At 37.8% G+C, this 22,820-nt stretch overlaps 1 protein-coding gene and 1 non-coding gene across 6 annotated transcripts in view; one reads left to right on the plus strand and one right to left on the minus strand.

Moving 5' to 3' along the window:
- Positions 1–22,820, minus strand: part of MAST2 (microtubule associated serine/threonine kinase 2) — a 220,881-nt gene that overhangs the window by 85,179 nt on the left and 112,882 nt on the right. The gene's annotated exons all lie outside the window — the stretch shown is intronic.
- Positions 18,599–18,704, plus strand: LOC125174162 (U6 spliceosomal RNA). Its single transcript, XR_007155293.1, has one exon. It is a non-coding gene; the product is annotated as a U6 spliceosomal RNA (small nuclear RNA).

A 22,820-nucleotide genomic window follows, 5' to 3' on the forward strand; every position in this document is an offset into this window, starting at 1 on the left:
CTACAACAAATAAGCCTCAAAAAAATTATGCTAAAAGAAAGAAACCAGAAACAAACTACAAAGTATATGATTCCATTTACATGAAATGTTCAGAAACAGCAAATTTATACAGCCAAAATCAAATCAGTGGTTGCCTAAGGTAAGTGGTTGCCTAGGAGAAACAGTACAGTGGTATGATGGGCACAAGGAAACTCTTTGGGTTAAGGAAATATTCTAAATTTAGATTATGGTGATAGCTGCACAATTTTACAAATTTGAAAAAAAACTGATGAGGTTTTTTGGGGTGATGGGGGTTGGTTCTTGACAAGAGCTAGGCCTCCAGTATCCTGTGAGTCTTCTTTAGCATATGAAAATCTCATTGGAAACTTCCCTCCACTTTACCTTCCCAAATCCCAAATATATAACCAGTCTCTCCACAGGGTCCAAGGCAGCTCTTCCTCCCCACAGGTCCTCTCCCTGTGCTTTAATAAAATCACCTTTTTGCACCAATGATGTCTTCAAGAATTCTTTCTTGACCATCAGCTCCGAACCACCCCACCTCTGTCACCCCAGAACCTCATCAAAAACCACTGGATAACTTGGAATTGGTGAATTTTACAGTATATAAACTGTATCTCGGTAAACTTTTTTTTTTTTAATTATACAGGCATCTAAGACTGTATTTTATGTACTTAGTGGACCTAAGAATCCTCCTTCCTCCTCTTCTTTCCTGAATAATTCAGTCTAGAAGCCATTAGATTATTATGATGATGGCCAAGTGGTTGGAGGGTTGGGGGAAGAAGGCACTCACACATGCATATTACATATATACACATTCTCTAGGAACAGTGAACCCAAATATCAGCAACCATGCCTATCACCCACATCTTGGCTTTTAAATACCATTTTCCACTAAAAGGAACCATGTTCTTTGGAGAAATGGCTAATACAAGGGCTAGAGCAGGGAAGATACAAAATAAGCCATCCAGGAATGTCTTACAGAGCCAGAAAATTAGGAAGTTCTCAAAGAATGGTGGGGAAATGTTAAAAAAAAAAAAAAAAAAAAAGCAGCAGCAGCAGCCACCAGCATAAGAGACTCCTCTTAACTAAATATGGTACAATTTGAATATCAAAATATATAATGTTATTAACAGATTACAACCCACTAAATAAAATAAGAACCCATTGAATTCATGCTGATATGAGAGAAAAAATGAACAGGGAGAAGAAAAAGCTTTTCCTTACAGTGCAGTGCCAACGGACTAGTGCAGAAAAAATGATGGAATTTGAAAAATACCATTTGGCAACCAGCATAGAATAATAATTCAGCCAAGAAACATCAATGGATGCTAAAAATAGTGAGTTAAAATTTGATGAGAAGTGGGGTAGTTACATAATATCAAGAAATTTCCCTCAAAATACTTGTTAATTAGAGAGGGGCAAAAAATAATCTTAGAGCAGAGAAACTAGCAGATCAAGTGATCAAGGTTAATTTCACAGTAATGGGATATAATGAAAGCCTGTATCACCTGATAGGATGCAACAAGAAGAACACACCATCCTTTTTCAGGAACCGTAATATTTCTGCCAAAGATGCTGGAGGTGACCAGAATTTGCCACCCCAAAATACGCTATGTTGGCAAAAGGATATTTTTAAGCCAAAGGCAACTGAGAATGAAAAGATACGGAAAGAATTCTCTGTCCTCTCATTATCTGCCTGAAACCAGGCAAATTTCCCTTTGAGGAATGTGTCCCTCTGTACCTGGGAGAGAAGAGCTACAATGTGTTTGCATAAACATAAACACTGCATAATGTTCCATTAGTTCCTTCACATATTTCCTATTATTCCCTACAATTTATCATGCCTTAAAACCCAAATCCTCTTTCCTTTGTAAAAGGATACGTAAGCTTCTGAGTCTAACCAGTTCTTTGAGTTACATTTCTTTTCTGTGAATTCCTGTATGTGTAAATATTGATAAAAATTGTATGCCTTTCCTCCTATTAATCTTTCCTTTGTCAGTTTAAGTCACAGGCCCCCAGGCACTGAACTAAAAGGGTAGAACAAAAGTTTTTCCTAACAATGCATAACCTGAGCCGAAATCAAGAGTTGGATGCTCAAGTGACTGAGCCACCGAGGTGCCCCTGAAATTATTATTTTTTTAATAGCTGCTAACCTCCAGAGCAATCACCTGAAATGTTCTCAGAATGGCTGTAATAGAAATGAATAAGGCTGAAGGCTGAAAGCTTACTGGATAAACAGCATTCTCTCTCACTCCACCATGTGCTGGGAACTTTCCTACTGCCGATTTGGGCCTATTCTCCCACTCAAAGTATCTAGTATACAGTTGAATGAAATAATGGATGATTCCACCTTAATTTCCTAGGACAGGAAAACTAATTCCCTCCACATAAGATTGGGAAATACATTCTTTATCCTTAAGGAACAATTTAATATGACTTTTTAGTTAGCTACTTTGAGATACTATTTCTCACCCATCAGATTGGAAATAATTCAGAAGCTTGATAATCTATTCAGTTGGCAAGGCTGTGAGCAAATACAGTAGTCCCCCTGCTTTTTAATTTTTAATTTCTTTTTATTTTTAATTGAAGTATAATTGACATACAACAGAAGTCCCCACTTATCAGAAGTTTCGGTCTTGGTAGTTTCAGTTACCCATAGTCGGAAGGCATAATGTCAGAAGGTCAGTAGTACTTAATGCTACATCACAGTGCCTGTATCATTCACCTCACTTCAGCTCATCATGTAGACATGTTATTATCTCACATCATCACAAGAAGAGTGAGGACAAGATATTTGAGAGACCACAGTCACATAACTTTTATCACAGTACATTGTCATAACTGTTCTATTATTAGTTATTGCTGTTAATTTCTTACTGTGCCAAATTTATAAATTAAACTTTATCACTGGTATGTACATATAGGAAAAGACATAGCATATACATGGCTGGGTACTATCCACGGTTTCAGGCATTTGGTGGGTCCCCTGCAAATAAGAGGAGACTACTCTAGACATTATCTTATACCCACTGGTGGAAATACATAATGATATAACCACTATTTTGGGAAACTGGACAATAGCTAATAAAACTACATATGCATTTATTCTTTGACTCAGCATCCGCAATTCTAGGAATTTATCCTGAAGGCAAACCATGAAAATTAACTCTTCTATGCTTGATAACTCTATCTGATAAATCATTGAAAATTATTTATGTCCAGAACTCTCCAGTTCCAAACCTCCTATCTACCAAGACAAAAGAAGGGATTGACCCGAGCCCCTATGACAATCAGGACTGGCATTGGTTTCTCTTCCTATAGCATCCAGGGACATGAAAGAGAAGCTGTTGCAAGAGCCCCTCCTAAAGAACCCTAAGAAATAACATTTATCTTTGCAATTGCCTGGGCTGTTGGGTTCTTGCTATCTGGATCAGTTCTCACCTCTCAGAGCACCTATGTAACAAGGGTCTACATAAATGGTGTCCCAGGATGACTACTAGGAGCCAAAAGAGGAAGCCAAGGTTTTCTTCAGTTTAGCAATCAGTTAGCAGCTACTTAAATGGCAAGCTCCGAGGGTCTTTACACACACAAAAATCTTCTGTCGCACTACTCTGGGTATAGAATCTTCACTACAAAGGAGTAGTTACCAGGTTTGAAATAAGACAAAGAAACTGGTGACATGGAGGCATCAGGATGAAGGCCCAGGAAAGAATTTAGCTAAACTGACTCAAGAGTAAGGGTAACAAATAGATAACAAGGGGGAAATTCCTTTTGTGTAAGTATTGTAGCTAATAAATGGAAAGGGAATGGGAATATCAACTTTTTTTTTGCAAACTTTTAATAAAATAATGGGTCTAAGGTGACAATTATTAATGGCCAATACTATCAAAACATGGGAAAGAGTTGACACAACCTGCCTCCTGACAATTGTACACTGCAAACCAACTACTAAGTATTCTTCTCTGGCCCCCCAAATCAAACTAGAATCAGATCAAGCCACCAGTTTATCAGAAACACGGAGGTCATAAGAACTATGTTAAATAACCACTCAGGGATGCAATGAGCAAAATTCAGAATGTAGGAAAAGTCTATAAGAACAAATATTTACAGATAAAATGATACAGTCTGGGATTTGCTTTAAAATAATCAGGTTGGGGGGAATAGGCAGAGATGCAGAAGAGATAATATACTGACCATGAGCTGATAAGTAGACACTCAAGATAGGAGACTACTCTTTGTATTTTGTAATGTTTCTGAGAGTTTCTATAATACAACATTTAAAAAAGAGTTTTTTAGTGAATAAAATTTTCCTACTTCCAGAAACAGAAATGCCATTTAGAAACCTTCAGCTTCTTGAAGTTGAACAATCCAAGAACAAGCCTGTGGCATCTTGCCAAATAGAACTATATGTTTATTCAGAGTTACCTGTAGCCAGGATCTATGAAAAATTCTCTGCTATACAAAGTTTCCTGAGGTTAAGTCACAGCTAGTATTCTTCCTTATTTTACCTTTCTATTTAAAAAGCAAAAGAACACGGGCTGTGACTCCATCAGTTAAGCGTCCAACTCTTGATATCGGCTCAGGTTGTGATCTCTCAGTGGTGGGATAGAGCCCATGTCAGGCTCTATGCTGAATGTGGAGTCTGCTTGGGATTCTCTCTCCCTCACTCTCTCTGCTCTTCCCCTGCTCGCATGTGTGCATCTGCACGCGTGGCTCTCTCGCTCAAAATAAACATTTAAACAAACAAACAAACAAACAAACTAAAAAAGCACTTTCCCTTTCTTAATAAGAGAATCCTATTTCCTGATGATACTCTCAAGCTGTTCTTTCCCTTACCTATGAGGAGAGGGAAAATGAAACACTTTAAACCTAGTTTAATGAATTTTCCTCACTGTCAAAAATAGCCCAAAAAGAGTTTTTCTCATTTTAGTCCACATCCTGCTGCACCCCAACTGGCCAATTTTTAGTAGCAAATAGTGAAACCGCATGTGAGGGCAGAAGAGCACCCAGCTGCCAGTAACAAAGCTTCCGTGGGCAGGACATAATGATAAGTGATACCTAGAGCTATCCAAGGGAAAATAAGAATATGAGAAAACGAACAGAAGCAACATGAAGTGTGGGGATCAGCAACATGTGAGTTTTCCAACAAAAACAGCAACACAGTAACTGTTATAGCAGCCTGAGTATTCTCAACAATTTTACATGTATTGACTCATCTAATCCTTACAGCAACCCCTGAAGGGCTATTTTTATCCCCATTTTAATGATGTAGAAAACTGAGGCAGAAAGAAGTGAAGTAATTTGACCACAACAGGGCCAGGATAAGAACAAGTTCTAGAGATGTTCCTCTTTTAGAGTCACTTTGAAAAGCAGTTGTTTAAAAAAAAGACAGACAAGGAAAGCAGGTGTTGGTAAAATGAAAATAGTGCTTTCTCTTTGGCAGGAAACAATCTTGACACTACCAAAAAGGGGTTTCAAAGGCTGCCTAGTCTTGGAGGAAGTCCAAAAGAACACCTGTCCTTTGCTGTAAAAGTCTACAAAAAGCCTCTCACACATGTGACACAGGAGGGGTCAGAGGGCTGAATTAGTACCAGCTGCAAACTTCAGTAGTGAATTTGCGGAAGATGTTTAAGTGAAGGCTGAATAGCTTTTTACTAGACACTGTATAAAAAAGAATTCCTTACCCTATGACCCAGCAATAGCACAGCTAGGAATTTACCCAAGGATATAGGAGTGCTGATGCATAGGGGCACATGTACCCCAATGTTTACAGCAGCACTTTCAACAATAGCCAAATTATGGAAAGGGCCTAAATGTCCATCAACAGACGAATGGATGAAGATGTGGTTTATACGTACAATGGAATACTACTTGGCAATGAGAAAGAATGAAATCTGGGTATTTGCAGTAACATGGATGGAACTGGAAGATATTATGCTAAGTGAAGTAAGTCAGTCAGAGAAAGACAGATACCATATGTTTTCACTCATATGTGGATCTTGAGAAACTTAACAGAAGACCATGGGAGAGGGAAAGGGGGGGGGAGTTACAGAGAGGGAGGGAGGCAAACCATAAGAGACTCTTAAATACTGAGAACAAACTGAGTGTTGATGGGGGGTGAGGGGGAGGGGAAAGTGGGTGATGGGCACTGACGAGGGCACTTGTTGGGATGAGCACTGGATGTTGTATGGAAACCAATCCGACAATAAATTATATTAAATAAATAAATAAAATTAAAAAAAAAAAGAATTCCTACACAGTATGGAGTGGACTAGAGCTAGAACCCTTCCAATATAAACTCTAATAAGGAGTTCTTGCTGCAAACCCTCCCAACTACAGGGCTGACAAAGTCTATGGCAGTTTAAAACTGAATCAAAATATAAACCATTCTATGTTTCAAGAAGTTGCCAACACCAAATTCTTATCCCCAGGAGGCCTAGCTGGGCCAGGGAATAGCCAAAAACACAATTGCCTTTTCTCTCTTCAGGGACACCAGTTACACCATAGACCATATCTAGCATCCCTTCAAATCAGGTTATGTCAACAATGCAATACCCATGTCTGAATGCCAATCAATAGGCTGGAATCATATTCTTGGAAGATGTACAAGATAACTAAAGGTTATAGGGTAAGGGCGCCTGGGTGGCTCAGTCAGTTAAGCATCTGACTCTTGATTTCAGTTCACGATCTCACAGTTCATGAGATCGATCCCTGCATTGGACTCCACACTGACAGAGTAGAGCCTACTTGGAATTCTCTCTCTCCTCTCTCTGCCCCTCCCTTGCTCTCTCTCTCAAAATAAACTTTAAAATAAAGTTACAGGTTAATTAATTCAACCCAAATCATGATCATATTTATATATGCCTCTTAAGGTTGATCAGACCCATCTAAGACATTTAAGAGCCACCATCAAGCTTGCCTAAAACTGACCCATCCATCCTTTCCTATCAAGGAACAAACAGAAAGGTAGTATACAGTTAGAGTAGGCATCATTTTAAAACTGTGCCGTAATTGTTCTTCAAATTATTATGGGCAATAATTTGTAAGGTCCTAAGCACATCACTAAGATGCAGTCAATAAGGAAGGTTAAGATTCTGAGCAGGGCCTGTTCTAACAACCAAGCAAAAGGATACTATTTTCTAGGACTTTAGGCCAATGCAGCCAAAAGCCTCAAGGGCTATATTAGTTTGCTAGTGCTACCACAACTAAGTACCATAGACAAGGTGGCTCAAACAAAAGACATTTTTTGCCTCACAATTCTGGAGATTGGAAGGTGTCGGTAGGGTGGGTTTCTTCTACGGCCTCACTCCCTGGCTTGTAAATGGCTGTCTTCTCTATGTCTGTGTCCTAAATCCCTCTTTACAGGGCACCACTTGTTTTAGGACCCACCCCAATGACCTCATTTAACCTGTAAAGACCGTATCTCCAAATACACTCACATTACAGGTACTAGGGGTTTTAACTTCAACGAATGAATTTTAGGGGGACACAACTCAATCCATAACAATAGTTATACTCCATGGGAATAAAAGAGAACTCAATATGGCCACTGCAAGAGAGTTCCCTCTCTCTTGTGTCACCCCTTTTTATTATTTTTTAAAGAGATTTTATTGTTCAATAATCTCTAAATCCAACATGGCGCTGGAACCCACAACCCTGAGATCAAGAGTCACACGCTCCACTGACTGAGCCAGCCAGGCACCCTTTGGGTCATCTATTTTTAGAGGTCAAATTCACTGCCAGTAGCTCTCAATTTTTAGTTCCTCACATTGTTTACTAGAATCATTTTTCTCTTCTTTCAACTTGTATTTTCTCAGTTGCTCAATAACAGTGATGTTCAACAGACTTATCTACATGGTAAGGATTTGTAGAATTTATGTGCATCGCTGTGTTCACTAAGCACTCATTCTGTGCTAGACTTTGAATGTGAATAGAGAGAACAAAACTAAGTTAATGGATGACAGCAATGAGCAGGGGTAAAAGATAAAAGTGAGTAAAATAAGCCTAAAAGAGGAAAGAAGGTAATAAAGACAAGGGCCTGGAAGTGACAGTGGACTATGAAATACCAATTCCCACCCCCAGTATGGGAATATTTAGTAAAGAATGTTATGAATATGTCATTTTGGGAAGAGAAAACCTGGGGCTGCAAAACAATTTAGGTTCAGAATATACTATATTACTCAAACGAAGTATCTTAGATGCAAAAACAGAATACTTTTTTTTTTCCTAACAAAAAGCTTAACAAATACCTATTGATCAAACACACTTTCCTTCTTGAAAAATTACGACTGGTTTCCAATATACCTCTCTCTTGATTCTTCTCATTTCTAAAAAGCCACTCCTTATCAGTCCCTCTGCTGCTAGTTCCTCATCTCCCCAATCTCTCAAAGTCAGATGGCCCCAGGGCTCAATCCTTTGACATTTCTTCCTTATCAATAGACACTCATTGGATGATCTCATAAATCTAATCATTTGTTTCACTTATACCCTGATAATTCCTTATAAATCTTCAACCCAGAGTTCACCTATCTTTAACTGAATGTCTACTTAGCTATTCTTACAGTTTCTCAGTCTCAGTTCATGGTTCTTCCAGTTTCCTAGCTGCTCAACCTCAAATTCTCAGTCATCCTTCACTCATCTTTTTCTCAAATTCTGCATCTAATCCATCAACAAATCCTATAGATTTTACTCCAAAATATATCCTCAAATCTGACCACTTCTTACCACCTGTACCACCGTAGGTTCAAACAACCATTGTGTTTTACCTAGAATGTACAGTAGCCTTACTTACTTACTTACTTACTTACTTACTTACTTACTTACTTACTTACTGAGGAGACACACAGTGTGAGTAGGGGTGGGGCAGATAGAGAGGGAGAAAGAGAGAGAATCTCAAGCAGGCTCCATACTGTCAGTGGAGAGCCTGATGCAGGGTTTGAACTCATGAATTGTGAGATCATGACCTGAGCCAAAATCAAGAGTCCGGCACTTAACCAACTGAGCCACCCAGGCACCCCAGGTACCCTTCTAACTATAGCCACAGGGATCCTTTGGATTTAAGTCAGATCATAACATTTTCCTGCTTCAAACCCTCCAACAGCTTCTTATGTTATTCAACATAAAAACAAAAATCCCAGTAATGGATTTAAAGCTCTATTCCATTTGGCTTCTCATGTATGTCTCAGACTTCATTTCCCACTTTTTACCTCTTAACTCATTCTACATGAGCCTCACTGGATTCTGTGGAAGAACACATGAAGCAAGCTCTTAGATCAGGTCTCTGGCACTTAGTGTTGCCTCTGTCTGAAACACTCTTCCTTCAGATATCTCTAATTCTAGCTCTGTGACTGTCCTTCAGGTCTTTGCTCATATGTCAACTTATGAGTGAGGACCCTCCCTGACTATCTTATATAAAATGTCAACCCCTATGCCTCACATTCCCTATTCTCCTCATCCTGTTTTCTCCGTATCACATATGTCCGTCTGTTATATATTCATTCATTAATTTGTCTCCCTCCACTAGAATCTAAGCTCCTCGGAGGGCAGGTATTTTACGTCTTTGTGTTCATTCTTTTGTTCTTCATGCCTAAAACACTGTCCAGCACATAGTATTACTCAAATGCTGATTATACGAAAAGACAGAAAGAACTGAAGAGAAGAAGATTATTTTCAGCAATATGAACAAATCACTTAACCTACTTCAGAATCAAGTTTTCCTGTTGTATAAAATGTGGCATTTGGACTAGCTAACCTTTAGAGAGCTCTAGCATTCTGCCATGCTATGCTTCTCCTATGGAGGGGTCAGAGGGCTGTCCAATAGTCACAATGGGCACATAACTGTCTTAACTACTGATATGCTATATTACTTTCTCTTGAATTTTGAATACAGCAGAAATCTCTGAAATTCCTCTTACTCTTCTCTGTGACTTTTATTCTGTTTCTTCCCATCATTAAGGAGAAAGGTCTGGGTTTTTACCTACTTGGCCAAAAGCAATCACTAAGGCCACACTCACATCACAGCAGGTTTCCTTACCTCCATTGCAGTGGGCGGCTGGAACAGGGACTGCCAGGACTGCTGTGAACTTGTGGGTTCAGGAAAAAGGCAAGAGGAGAAGTAGCCAAAGCACAATCAGCACTAAATGGGATTTTAGTGAAGTAAAGAGCTGGAGCCGATGTGGGTGAAAACATGTGCTGGTTTACTTCAAATCCTCGGCAAAGAGTAGAGATTCTGACAAGGTACCACAGTAGAAAAAAGAAGGGTCAGGGATAATTTCTCAACCAAAAAGAAATATATTCAAAGTGGGTTAGTTTAGGCAAAAGGCTCAAAAATAGTGGTCAAAAATCATTCTCACATATCATACCTCAGTGTAGTGTTGGCACAGAATGACCATCGAGACTAAAACTTAATCCACAGAATTAAAACCAAAAATTTAAGCTTTGGGTATTCAAAGTATTTAGAATTGGCTTCTGGAAATATATTATAAGTTTACTACAAATCATCAATTAGCAAGAAGTAATATTTTATGTTCAATGACTAAAACTTCCTAGAGAAATGTGTATGTCCGTAAAAGTAAAATATTAATAGTTCATAAATTTGATTATCTCTACCATAACACCAATTTATTTAGCTAATTCTTGACTAATGAGTAAATTAAATATCATTTAATTCTGTACAATAAATTTTGCTTCTATTTAAATTTTAGTATTTTAGTTTACTTTTTTCCCCTAAAAACAACCTAGCCCTCTTGATGTGTTAAGTCTTAACAAAGACTATTAAGTAAATAACCTCATTAGACTGAAAACAGATGGTAAATATGGATTTCTACTTTGTTGATCATTGATTGATATGTCACAGATGATGAAAAATAATTGACAGGTGCACAGCATTTAATTTGCTATAGTAGGAGCATGGCTTTCCATACAAACACCATATTTAGCCACAACATTTCAAAGATTTTTTAAAAACTTAGGTATCACACAGGCACCTGTTTAAAAATGTTAGTTGCCTATGTTGTTACTACTGGCTATTTGAATATGGTGACATTTTACTTGTTTTAATTACATATATTCAAAGGAAATATTTACTACTAATTATCCCTGTAGCTGGCTTCAGCATATTTCTCAGATGAGTACACAAAAAGAGGATACAAAATGATAATGTAGAAGGCAGAAAATTATTTAAAATTACCGGTGTGCACAAATTTCTACAAACTCAACATATTAATAAAAATTACAAGAAGTAGAAATATTAATTTTGGATTAATTCCTCACTTTCAAAAAGAATTTTCACTTTTCTAAGGAACTATTTCAAAACTCAACTCCCTAGTGTATACAAGCTACAGCTAATTAGAACATACAATAAGACAGTTCTTATTGGGGCACCTTGGTGGCTCAGTCAGTTAAGCATCCAACTTTAGCTCAGATCATGATCTCACAGTTCATGGGTTTGTGAGTTCAAGCCCTGCATCAGGCTCTCTGCTGTCAGCACAGAGCCCACTTCAGATCCCCTGTCCTGCTTTCTCTCTCTCTCAAAAATAAATAAAAATATTTTAAAAACTATTTTTGAAAAGAGAGTTCTTATGAACCTAAATAATATTGCTTATAGAGTTATAAATCTTATCACATAATATGAAGCTTAGTCATGTTGATGAATATATAATTAAGATTATAAATCTATGAAAACCAAATCTCATTCTCTACTGTCTAGTAATTAACACTCTGCAAACTGGTTATACACTGAGGCTAGAGTTTAAAAAGGATTGTTTGAAAAAGGAAAGGTGATTTAGAAACTACTTACTAGCTCCTCAGGGGGAATTTTCCTAAGTTAAATTCAAAATCACTAATGATTACCAATAGCAGTGCACCAACAACATTTGGAGAGCATGATTCTGACCACTTATGTTTTCTTAAACTACAAGCTTAATTTTAAAAATTTAAAGTTTTACTAACAAGTCCTTTTTACTTTAAATGATACTTTAGTTCATGAAGCTTCTTTTTTATGGTCTTTAACTTTTAGTCTAAGTAGGAGAATAAACCATTTTTAAAACATATGCCAATCCTTCTAATTATATATTTCAAACAAGTCCAGTCTTCCAAGGTCTTGTTGAATCATTAATTCAATCAATGAGCATCCACTAACACAGAAGGCAATGATCCAAAGAAAGCCCACTGAAGAAGTACGTCTATTTAAGTATACCACACTAACTCCAGGTAAACACTAACATTCAGGGGAAGAAAATCTGAAGTGCATTCCCTCTACCCTGTGAGTTACACAAAGGCAGTTTAAGACAGATCAATGAATGAAATGGATTCTAGGACACTTCATTCCCTGGTTCCCTAACTTGCTGATCAATTCACTCTGCATTTCTTCATTAAATAAGCCTGAGCAGCTCTTGGAAAAGCTACCCTGAAATGGAAGCCTTCTTCCATTGCCCAGCTTTGAAATCCTTATCTAAGTATTCTTCTATTTCTATTTTATTTCTATACTGGCCAACACAGAAATAAAATTAGGTCACACCTGAAAGGACTCGGGCTTGGATCTGCAAGGGCAGATCTGAGGTCCTGAGCTGACAGGCCAGGGGCAGAAATACAATACCCTCTCTAGTCCAAGGAGAAGATACTTTCACTTCCATTTGTTTCCCACATTCATGGAGCTTGTATAGGCAGCTTTGACAGTAAATTTAAATACACATTTGCTTTCAAGGCAGGAAAAAAGATCTTAATCATTAACCCAGTTCCCCAGATACCTAAGCACCCCTAAAATGATATCGAACTCAATTTTCAGAACTAGAAGCTCTATAGGCCCCTGCCAGGGACCAGTGTTTTGACCTTGAATTTATGAAGCCAGCCCAGCCAGCCCTCTTGGCATCTCCAAAGCAGAGTCTTTATCCAAGCAAATGAAAGTGTGTTAGTTGGCATTAGTTCTTTTCCTGACATGTGCCAGTTTCCACTCAGAGACCCCAGCCTCCTTACTGAATCCGCAGACATGGTGCTCCCAGTCTCTCTCTCCTTCGTTTCATCATTTTCCTGGCTACTCAAGCTTTTGCCCTCTCACACTCGGGAGTCTTGGCAGGAAGTTCTCTCACACAAGGGGTATGCAGTCTATAAGCCAAAGGAAACTTACAAAGGTTTCCCAAACTTAAGAGAAAAATTAAAGCACTGTTCTTCTAAAACATAATATTCAGAATCCCCCCACCCCACCCCCACTGCAAAAGACTTAAGAGCCCAGGAGGCAGCAATGAGGCACAGTGAGGAGTCCCAGATCCCAAATGAATCAGCTGTCCTCTGATCTGCCTGACATCATTCACACTCCGCCTGTAACAAATCAGAGCGTCAGAGAGCACCTTGTTCCTCCCCAGTGACAAGCACCAAACTCCCTCCCCCACAAGTCAGTTGCAACCTCCAACCCTGAGGCCTGGTAGCAGTGAAGACTCTGGCAAAACCGTAAATACCAACTTGAAAACTCACACTGTGACAGAAATGCCATTAACTCTGGAGGTGTGGGCCACTATAGAACAGCTGTTGCAGTGGGCGGTGGATTGGAAGAAAGAATATTAAGATCCCAAATTGGTAAATTAAGGAGCTAAGAATACATGGGCATTTCTGCAACATTATTCATTGCCAAGCACAGGTCAGGTGAAGTATTACAGTCTTAATGTTAGGACTCAAAGCATAGCCATTATTCAAATTCTGAATTTGACCGATTTAAATAAACTCTGTACTCCCTCCGTAAACAAAGTTTAACATCATTTTTAATTCAATTTCTATTACTCTCTAATCACCTGAATAAGTTTGTGGTGAGAAAAGCCATAGGAAGCTAAGAAAATAAGTCCAGAAAGTATTGGTTTAATTTCAACCAGTAACTATTAATAAAATCATTTGCATGGCAGATGTTACACAAGACATTAAGGTAAGCTACAGAAGAACTCTAAAGAAGTGTAAGCTATTTAACCTTGTATGCTTTGTTTTCCCTATCTGTAGAATGCAAATAATTAAGGTACCTATCTATAGATTGTGGTGAAGATTAACATATGTAAAACAGAAAAGTGCCTAGCACAGAAGTGCTACAGAACCGTTAGCTATTATTATAGGTCTTGCCCTCAAGGAGCTAGCTCCCATTGTAGAGATCAGCCCAGACACACAAAAAACCATCTGACAAAAACAGCCTGGCCTGAAGAAAGCCAAGTGCTCAGGTTAAAGCCAAGTGATCGAGCAGAGCTAAACAACAACAGCTAAGGGAGCCAGAGTAAGCAAAAGTCTTGGTCCCCTGCTTCAGAGCACCTGCCAACTCATTTACCTAGATGACAAAGTATGTCAAACTGTTTTTCTAGGGTAACATTCAAAGGATTAATTCATACCCCAACCAATACTTTTCAACTGCAGGTCACAACTCTTTATTAACTCATAAAATCATTTCAGGAAGTCAGGACCAACATTTTCTTTTTTCTTTTTTTTTTTATGAAATTTATTGACAAACTGGTTTCCATACAACACCCAGTGCTCATCCTAAAAGGTGCCCTCCTCAATACCCATCACCCACCCTCTCCTCCCTCCCACCCCCCATCAACCCTCAGTTTGCTCTCAGTTTTTAACAGTCTCTTATGCTTTGGCTCTCTCCCATTCTAACCTCTTTTTTTTTTTTTTTTCCTTCCCCTCCCCCATGGGTTCCTGTTAAGTTTCTCAGGATCCACATAAGAGTGAAACCATATGGTATCTGTCTTTCTCTGTATGGCTTATTTCACTTAGCATCACACTCTCCAGTTCCATCCATGTTGCTACAAAAGGCCATATTTCATTTTTTCTCATTGCCACGTAATATTCCATTGTGTATATAAACCACAATTTCTTTATCCATTCATCAGTTGATGGACATTTAGGCTCTTTCCATAATTTGGCTATTGTTGAGAGTACTGCTATGAGCATTGGGGTACAAGTGGCCCTATGCATCAGTACTCCTGTATCCCTTGGATAAATTCCTAGCAGTGCTATTGCTGGGTCATAGGGTAGGTCTATTTTTAATTTTCTGAGGAACCTCCACACTGCTTTCCAGAGCGGCTGCACCAATTTGCATTCCCACCAACAGTGCAAGAGGGTTCCCATTTCTCCACATCCTCTCCAGCATCTATAGTCTCCTGATTTGTTCATTTTGGCCACTCTGACTGGCGTGAGGTGATACCTGAGTGTGGTTTTGATTTGTATTTCCCTGATAAGGAGCAACGCTGAACATCTTTTCATGTGCCTGTTGGCCATCCGGATGTCTTCTTTAGAGAAGTGTCTATTCATGTTTTCTGCCCATTTCTTCACTGGGTTATTTGTTTTTCGGGTGTGGAGTTTGGTGAGCTCTTTATAGATTTTGGATACTAGCCCTTTGTCCGATATGTCATTTGCGAATATCTTTTCCCATTCCGTTGGTTGCCTTTTAGTTTTGTTGGTTGTTTCCTTTGCTGTGCAGAAGCTTTTTATCTTCATAAGGTCCCAGTAATTCACTTTTGCTTTTAATTCCCTTGCCTTTGGGGATGTGTCGAGTAAGAGATTGCTACGGCTGAGGTCAGAGAGGTCTTTTCCTGCTTTCTCCTCTAAGGTTTTGATGGTTTCCTGTCTCACATTTAGGTCCTTTATCCATTTTGAGTTTATTTTTGTGAATGGTGTGAGAAAGTGGTCTAGTTTCAACCTTCTGCATGTTGCTGTCCAGTTCTCCCAGCACCATTTGTTAAAGAGGCTGTCTTTTTTCCATTGGATGTTCTTTCCTGCTTTGTCAAAGATGAGTTGGCCATACGTTTGTGGGTCTAGTTCTGGGGTTTCTATTCTATTCCATTGGTCTATGTGTCTGTTTTTGTGCCATAGGACCAACATTTTCTTAAAAGGAAAACAGAATGAAATAGAATAGAAAATATCAGAGTGCTTCACACAGAACTGTTTTATGAAATATGTATGTTTGTGACATCTATTACTGGTAATACATATAAATATACAAGGGCAAACACATGTGATGGGCTGCAATATAAAATCTATTTGTTATTAAGGGTCAGAGTAGGGGCGCCTAGGGGGCTCAGTAGGTTAAGCATCTGACTTCGGCTCAGGTCATGATCAAATGGTTTGTTAGTTTGAACCCTGCCTCAGGCTCTGTGTCCATAGCTCAGAGCCTCAAGCCTGCTTCAGACTCTGTGTCTCCCTCTCTCTCTCTCTGCCCCTCCCTTGCTTTAATCTCTCTCTCTCAAAAATAGAGTTTATTTAAAAAAAATTTTTTTTAAATGGGGATCAGAGTCTACAAAATTTGAAAGCCATTGTTCTAATTACCCAAGCAAACTCGCCTCCACCTAGTAGCTACAGACACTCACTCTTCCTTCCATGTACTAGTCCATCACTTGGCTCTCACAGCTCCTATTTCAGAATCCCCTGTTTTCTATAAGTCCTAATGAAAATGGAAACACTCTGAAATCTACAACCTCTCAACAAGTAATTATCAGGGTCAGTCACAAAAGCCCACACTCCCACAACTAAGAAACCAACCATGGTCTATCCCCATCTCAGGCTAAGTCAAGGCCAGCCTTAAGTTTCTAATCAACATTGTCCAATCTCTAATACCCAAGCCCATGCTCCTGAACAATAATATATAATGATGGCATAACAGCAACGAACATTTACACATTTGTAAGTACTTACTATGTACTAGACTCTATTCTAAGCACACTACACATAATACCCAGGTAGTCCTCATCACGGTCCTATAATATATGCGCTATTATTATTCTCATTATTAAAAAAAAAAAGCACGAGGATGTTAAAATCATGCCAGTGGTAAAGCAGAAAGTACCCTTTCTTCAATATATTTGCACCTAGTTACCCTACATATGAACTATGTATGCTAGCCAGAAGTATTCCTGTCTTCAGCCAAGTTGGTGAACTGAGGTAATCTCTAGAATCAATGTAATGAACCATTGTGCTATAAATACCTTTCAGCAGACGATTCTGACAACAGCAGCAAATACACTTCTCTCTAGCCTGCTGTGCAATAATAAATTGGGAGAGGAGGCAGAGCATGGAGCTCCTTAAATAATGCTAAAGGTTAGAAAATATTTGATTTTTAGAGAATGGGAGTCATATTTTATGTCCTTCATCTAATCCAAAGAAGGCATCACTCTTACTCCCAGAGTTTAACATCCCCACACAAAGCACTTTCTTTAAACTTACTGGCATTATAATACATTTGTGCCAATATTCCTGTGGCTGTGTCAGCACTAGGAGGGCTTAACATTTCCCTGGGACTGGATAGCATTCAACAATGTGAGGTATGGAAGATTAAACATCTGCTTTTTCTTATTTGTTCACACAACTATTTATCAACTGCATTACTACCCTTAGGCCAGGCAAGAAGGGTCTCTGCCACAGGCTTCTCACTTTAGCAGTTCTGCAAAATAACAAATACACAAAAATAAATTCATTAAAGAAATGGGTTGCTTCTATCACACTTGTGACTTACAATTCTGTACTGACAAAGTAGAACCCTAAAAATCCATTCTCATGACTTACACTGTTCAAACCTCAGGAAAACAGTTGCCCACATGTTTCTTCCTTTGTATTTTTTAAGAAGACAACCATGTCAGATTGCTGTTATGGACTGTGAAACTGCAAACTTCAGAGAGAATTCTGCTGAGATTATAAAGTATCTGAACAGCAAAGGGCCTTAGAAGTAAGCAAAAAGACAAATTAATTAACCTGTCAAATCCTTCCTCCTCTCAGATAACGTGAATAAAATAGATTTCTTGTCTAATCCAAGTATGGTTCTAAATACAACCCAACAACTATTTACTTAATTTCTTTCTGTTCCAATTCATGGTTCTAAAGATATTTATCATTTACCTCAGTATTCATACCAGAGCACATGGCAGCTGAGGAACATTCTGCAGAATTAAGGAATTCATATCACCAGTAAGTTTATTTATGTGCAGGTCTAGACATAACATATGTAAGGCCAAAGGCTAATTTTTTATGCTGATAATTGTATAGCTAATGCTAAAATTAAAATGTTATCTATAAAACTATACTTAGGAGCACCTGGGTGGCTCATCAGTTAAGTGTCCAACTCTTGATTTCGGCTCAGGTCATGATCTCATGATTCATGAGTTCGAGCCCCATGTCAGGCACTGATGGCACGTAGCCTGCTTGGGATTCTCTCTCTCACTCTCCCTCTGACTTTCTCTCTCTCAAAAATAAATAAACATTAAAAAAAATACATATTCAGATGTATCCAGAAATCACAAAATTTTTAAATTTTTTTAATGTTTATTTATTTTTGAGTGAGAGACAGAGTGTGAGCAGGGGAAGGGCAGAGAGAGAGAGACACACAGAATCGGAAGCAGGCTCTAGGCTCCAAGCTGTCAGCACAAAGCCCAATGCGGGGCTCAAGCTCACGAAATGTGAGATCATGACCTGAGCTGAAGTCAGACATTTAACCGACTGAGCCACCCAGGTGCCCCGAAATCACAACATTCTTAAATTTAGGGTAAATAATTTAAAATACTTAAAAACAAAATAATTTTAAAAGCATGAAAATTTTCAATTTTTTACTTTATATTTTTATAAAAATATACTCAAACTTGTGCTCACTTTGGCAACACATATACTAAAACTGGAATGATACAGAGAAGATTAGCTGGCCCCTGGGCAAGGATGACACACAAGTTCAGGAAGCATTCCATATTTTTATAGTTTGCAATATATTTTTGAAAACTATAAAATATATGTATTCAAACTTGATACTCTCTGAATACAATTACATTTTCTTTTTAAATCCTATAGATCATTATAATAATGAGTACAAGATATAATCATGACAGAGATAGAAAAAGCAGGAAAGTAGAACTTAAGAAATAAAAAATCTACAAATAAGTTGTACTGCTTAAATTAAAAAACAAAATTAACGAAAGTGAACAGACTTCACTGCACACAGAAGGCACACATACAATTATTAGCACTAAAGAAAAGATTGAATAAACAGGAAATAAGCCATCATAGTCAAAGAACAGAAGTAAATGCCAATATAGATGCATGTATAATTGTTCTTAATATTATCTATCTAATGTTTAGCCAAGTAGAAAGGTGTTTTTTTTTTCCTCCTGTGGTTTAACAGCAAAGTGATCACAGAAAATAAAGAAAAAGTTACAGGTTTAATGTAAATTATTTTGAAATTTGATGCTAAAATGACTAAAGATTTAAGCTGGTTGAAAAATGATGAAACAAATGGTCACTAGCAAGACTGAATAAAGACTGAAATGATTAATTTTACTGGAAAAAGTAAGAAAAATCATACCTAACTTTTAAAAATATATATATATATATATATAAAACTCAGTTCTATAAATTATAACAGGGACAAAAGTCATGTTAAACAACTTTGTTATATGTAATAAGTTATCTAAGGAGGAAAATGACAAAGTACAAATGACACTTTCATTAACTTGAAACAAAATACAGGTTCTCACTTATGAGAGAACTAAGAAAAAACTCTCAATTTTAGGCATTAAGACTGTCAAACTTTCACCTGCAACTATGAGAGTTATGGAAACAAAAGTAGCTAGTCTGCTACAAAGCCCTATAAAACTAGACAAACTGTATGAAGGAGAACAAAACTAGCTATTCTGCTACAAAGCCCCATAAAACTAGACAAAGCATACGAAGCAGTAGTTTTCAGGCACTGGGAAAAGGCAACACAAAAATGCAAACCCAGAAAAAGGGGAAACATCCCAGTTGTCCCAGCCCTCTGCTTGGGAACACTTTTCTTACAGAGGTACAGACAGCTACAGTTCAAGCAAAATATAGTAGTTCCACCAGGCTGAGAAGGCACCAGTTAGAATGCAGGGTAGCTAATCAATCACACATTGAACATACATCAAGAAAGACCACAGGCTAGACCATAAAAGAAATCTCAAGAAATTTCAAAAGACTGAAATCCTATAAAGTATGTTATCTGAACACAACAGAATTCAAAATCAATTACAATTTTTACGTAATTCCCCAACATCTGGAAATTAAACCACACTTCTAAATATGCTATTGATCAAAGGTGAAATGACAAAGGAAATTAGAAAATAATTTAGATTAATTTAAAATGAATACACAACATATCAAACTTTATAGTATGCAGTTAAAGGAGCACTTAGAAGGAAATTATAGCTTTAAATGCTTACATTAAAATGCTTACACTAGGGGCGCCTGGGTGGCTCAGTCGGTTAAGCGTCCGACTTTGGCTCAGGTCATGATCTCGCAGTCTGTGAGTTCGAGCCCCGTGTCGGGCTCTGTGCTGACAGCTCAGAGCCTGGGGCCTGTTTCAGATTCTGTGTCTCCCTCTCTCTCTGACCCTCCCCCGTTCATGCTCTGTCTCTCTCTGTCTCAAAAATAAATAAACGTTAAAAAAATTTTTTTTAAATAAAAAAAAATAAAAAATAAAATACTTACACTAATTTATGCCTCTAGATTAAAAACTGAAAAAAGAAAAGCCAATTAAAATTTAAAAATCAAAATATAAGAATACATACAAGTAAAGGCAGAAATCAATGACTAAAACACTGTCTGTCAACTACATCTCAATTAAAAAAAAAAGGCGGGGCAGGAACAGAAGAGCCCTGTCCTGAGGTCTAGAGGCAGCCTCAATGGTTTAGGACATGCTTCTAAAAGGAAATCAATGACAGAAAAGAAAAAATAGAAAAAATTAACAAAGCCAAAAGTGGGTTCTTTGAAAATATTAATAAAATTAATAAAAATCCTAGGAAGACAGAGGCACCCAGCTGGCTCAGTCAGTTTAGAGCCTGTGACTCTTGATTTTGGGGTCGTGAGTTCAAGCCCCACATTGGATGTAGAGTTTACTCTAAAAAAAAAAAAAAATTCCTAGTAAGACAAATCAAGAAGCAAAGGAGAGAAAACACAAATTACCATTCTTAGGAATAAAAGATGGGCTATCGCAACACTTCAACAGACAATAAAAGAATGAGAATACCAGGAACAACTTATGCCAATAACATAAATTAAAAACCTCAAGGGGCACCTTGGTGGCTCAGTCGGTTAAGCGTCCGACTTCAGCTCAGGTTGTGATCTCACGGTCTGTGGGTTCGAGCCCGGCATCGGGTTCTGTGCTGACAGCTCAGAGCCTGGAGCCTGCTTTGGATGCTGTGTCTCCCTCTGTCTCTCTGCCCCTCCCCTGCTCACACTCTGTCTCTCTCAAAAATAAATAAACATTAAAAATTAAAAAAGAAAAACTCAAAAAATATCTTACCAAAATTGACTTAAGATATGGACAAAATGAATTATGTTAAGTGATATAAGCCAGACAAAAGGCCAAATATTGTGTGATTCTACTCACATGAAGTATCTGTAATAGGTGAATGCATAGAGACAGAAAGTACAATAGAGCTACCAGAGGCTGGGAAAGCCTTATTTCTTAAAGGCTACAGAGTTTATACTTGGGGTGACGAAAAAGTTTAGAAATATAATGGTGATAGTTGCACAACATTGTGAATAAACTTAATGCCATTAAATTGTATACTTGAGATTGTGTATAATTAAATGTTATATGTATTTTATCACAATTTTTAAAGTAAAAAATAATTCAAAAGGGACTAAGACCCAAATGTAAAAGCTAAAATTACAGAACTTCTAGAAGAAAACACTGGAGAAAATCTTCATGATCTCAGGACAGGCAAGGATTTCTTGGATGTACATAGGATGAATACTCACAAATTGAACTCACAAAAAATAAAAATTCACAAGCTAAACAATATAAAAATTAAGACCTTTTGCTCTTTGAGAGCGCCGAATCCTAACCACTAGACCACCAGGGAGGTTGACCTTTTGCTCTTTGAAAGTTACCGTTGCAAATATTTTTCAAAGGAAAAAGGCAAGCCATAGACCGGAGGAATACAGTCACAATGTATCTGACAAAAGATCTATATCTGGAATGTATAAACATCTCTTAGTAATAATAATAAACTACACAATTCATTTTAAGTGAGCAAATGACTAGAGCACACATTTCACAAAAGAAGATATACAAATAGCCAATTTGTACATGAGAAACACGGTCAACATCATTTTTCATCTGGCAAATACAAGTTAAAACTACAGTGAGATACCACTACCCACCCACTAGAATGACTAAAATTTAAAGTCTGACCATAACAAGTGTTAGTATGGATGTGGGCCAACTAGAACTCTCAATATCACTAGAGGGAGTATAAAATGATACAACCATTTTTGGAGAATTATGTAATGGTTTTTAGAAACATAAACACTTAACATTTACCATTTGATGGGGAGACAAAAACGAAAGAAATCTGTTTCACAGTTTGGCTCTTTCACCTTTTAAAAGATTAAAAATAATTTAGTCAAAAGAATTTCCACATACCAGATGTAATGAAACTGACATTGCAATATACAGAAATTAAAGCAAGAAAATGTAATAAGTACATCTGTATCATGTATTCATTTTCTATCGAATAACATATTATCACAAATATAGCCACTTTAAACAAACTTTCATTAATTTCAGTTTTTGTGAATCAAAAATTTAAGCACAGCTTAGCTAGGTCCTCTGCTTAGGGTCTCACAAAGTGAGACATTCACAGTGTTGCCTAGGTTGTATTTTCGTAAGGGAGGCTAGGCTGGGGAAGAGTCCACTTCTAAGCCCAGTATTGTAATTGGCTGAATTCATTTCCTTGTGGTTGTAAAACTGAGGGCCCTAGCTGCTTGCTGGATATCAACTGAAAGCCACCTCACCTCCTTGAAGCTACCGCAGTTCCTTGCCACATGGGCTTTTACAACATAGCTGC

This window comes from Prionailurus viverrinus, chromosome C1 (genome assembly GCF_022837055.1).
Source record: "Prionailurus viverrinus isolate Anna chromosome C1, UM_Priviv_1.0, whole genome shotgun sequence".
In the NCBI taxonomy this organism is placed as follows: Eukaryota; Metazoa; Chordata; class Mammalia; order Carnivora; family Felidae; genus Prionailurus; species Prionailurus viverrinus.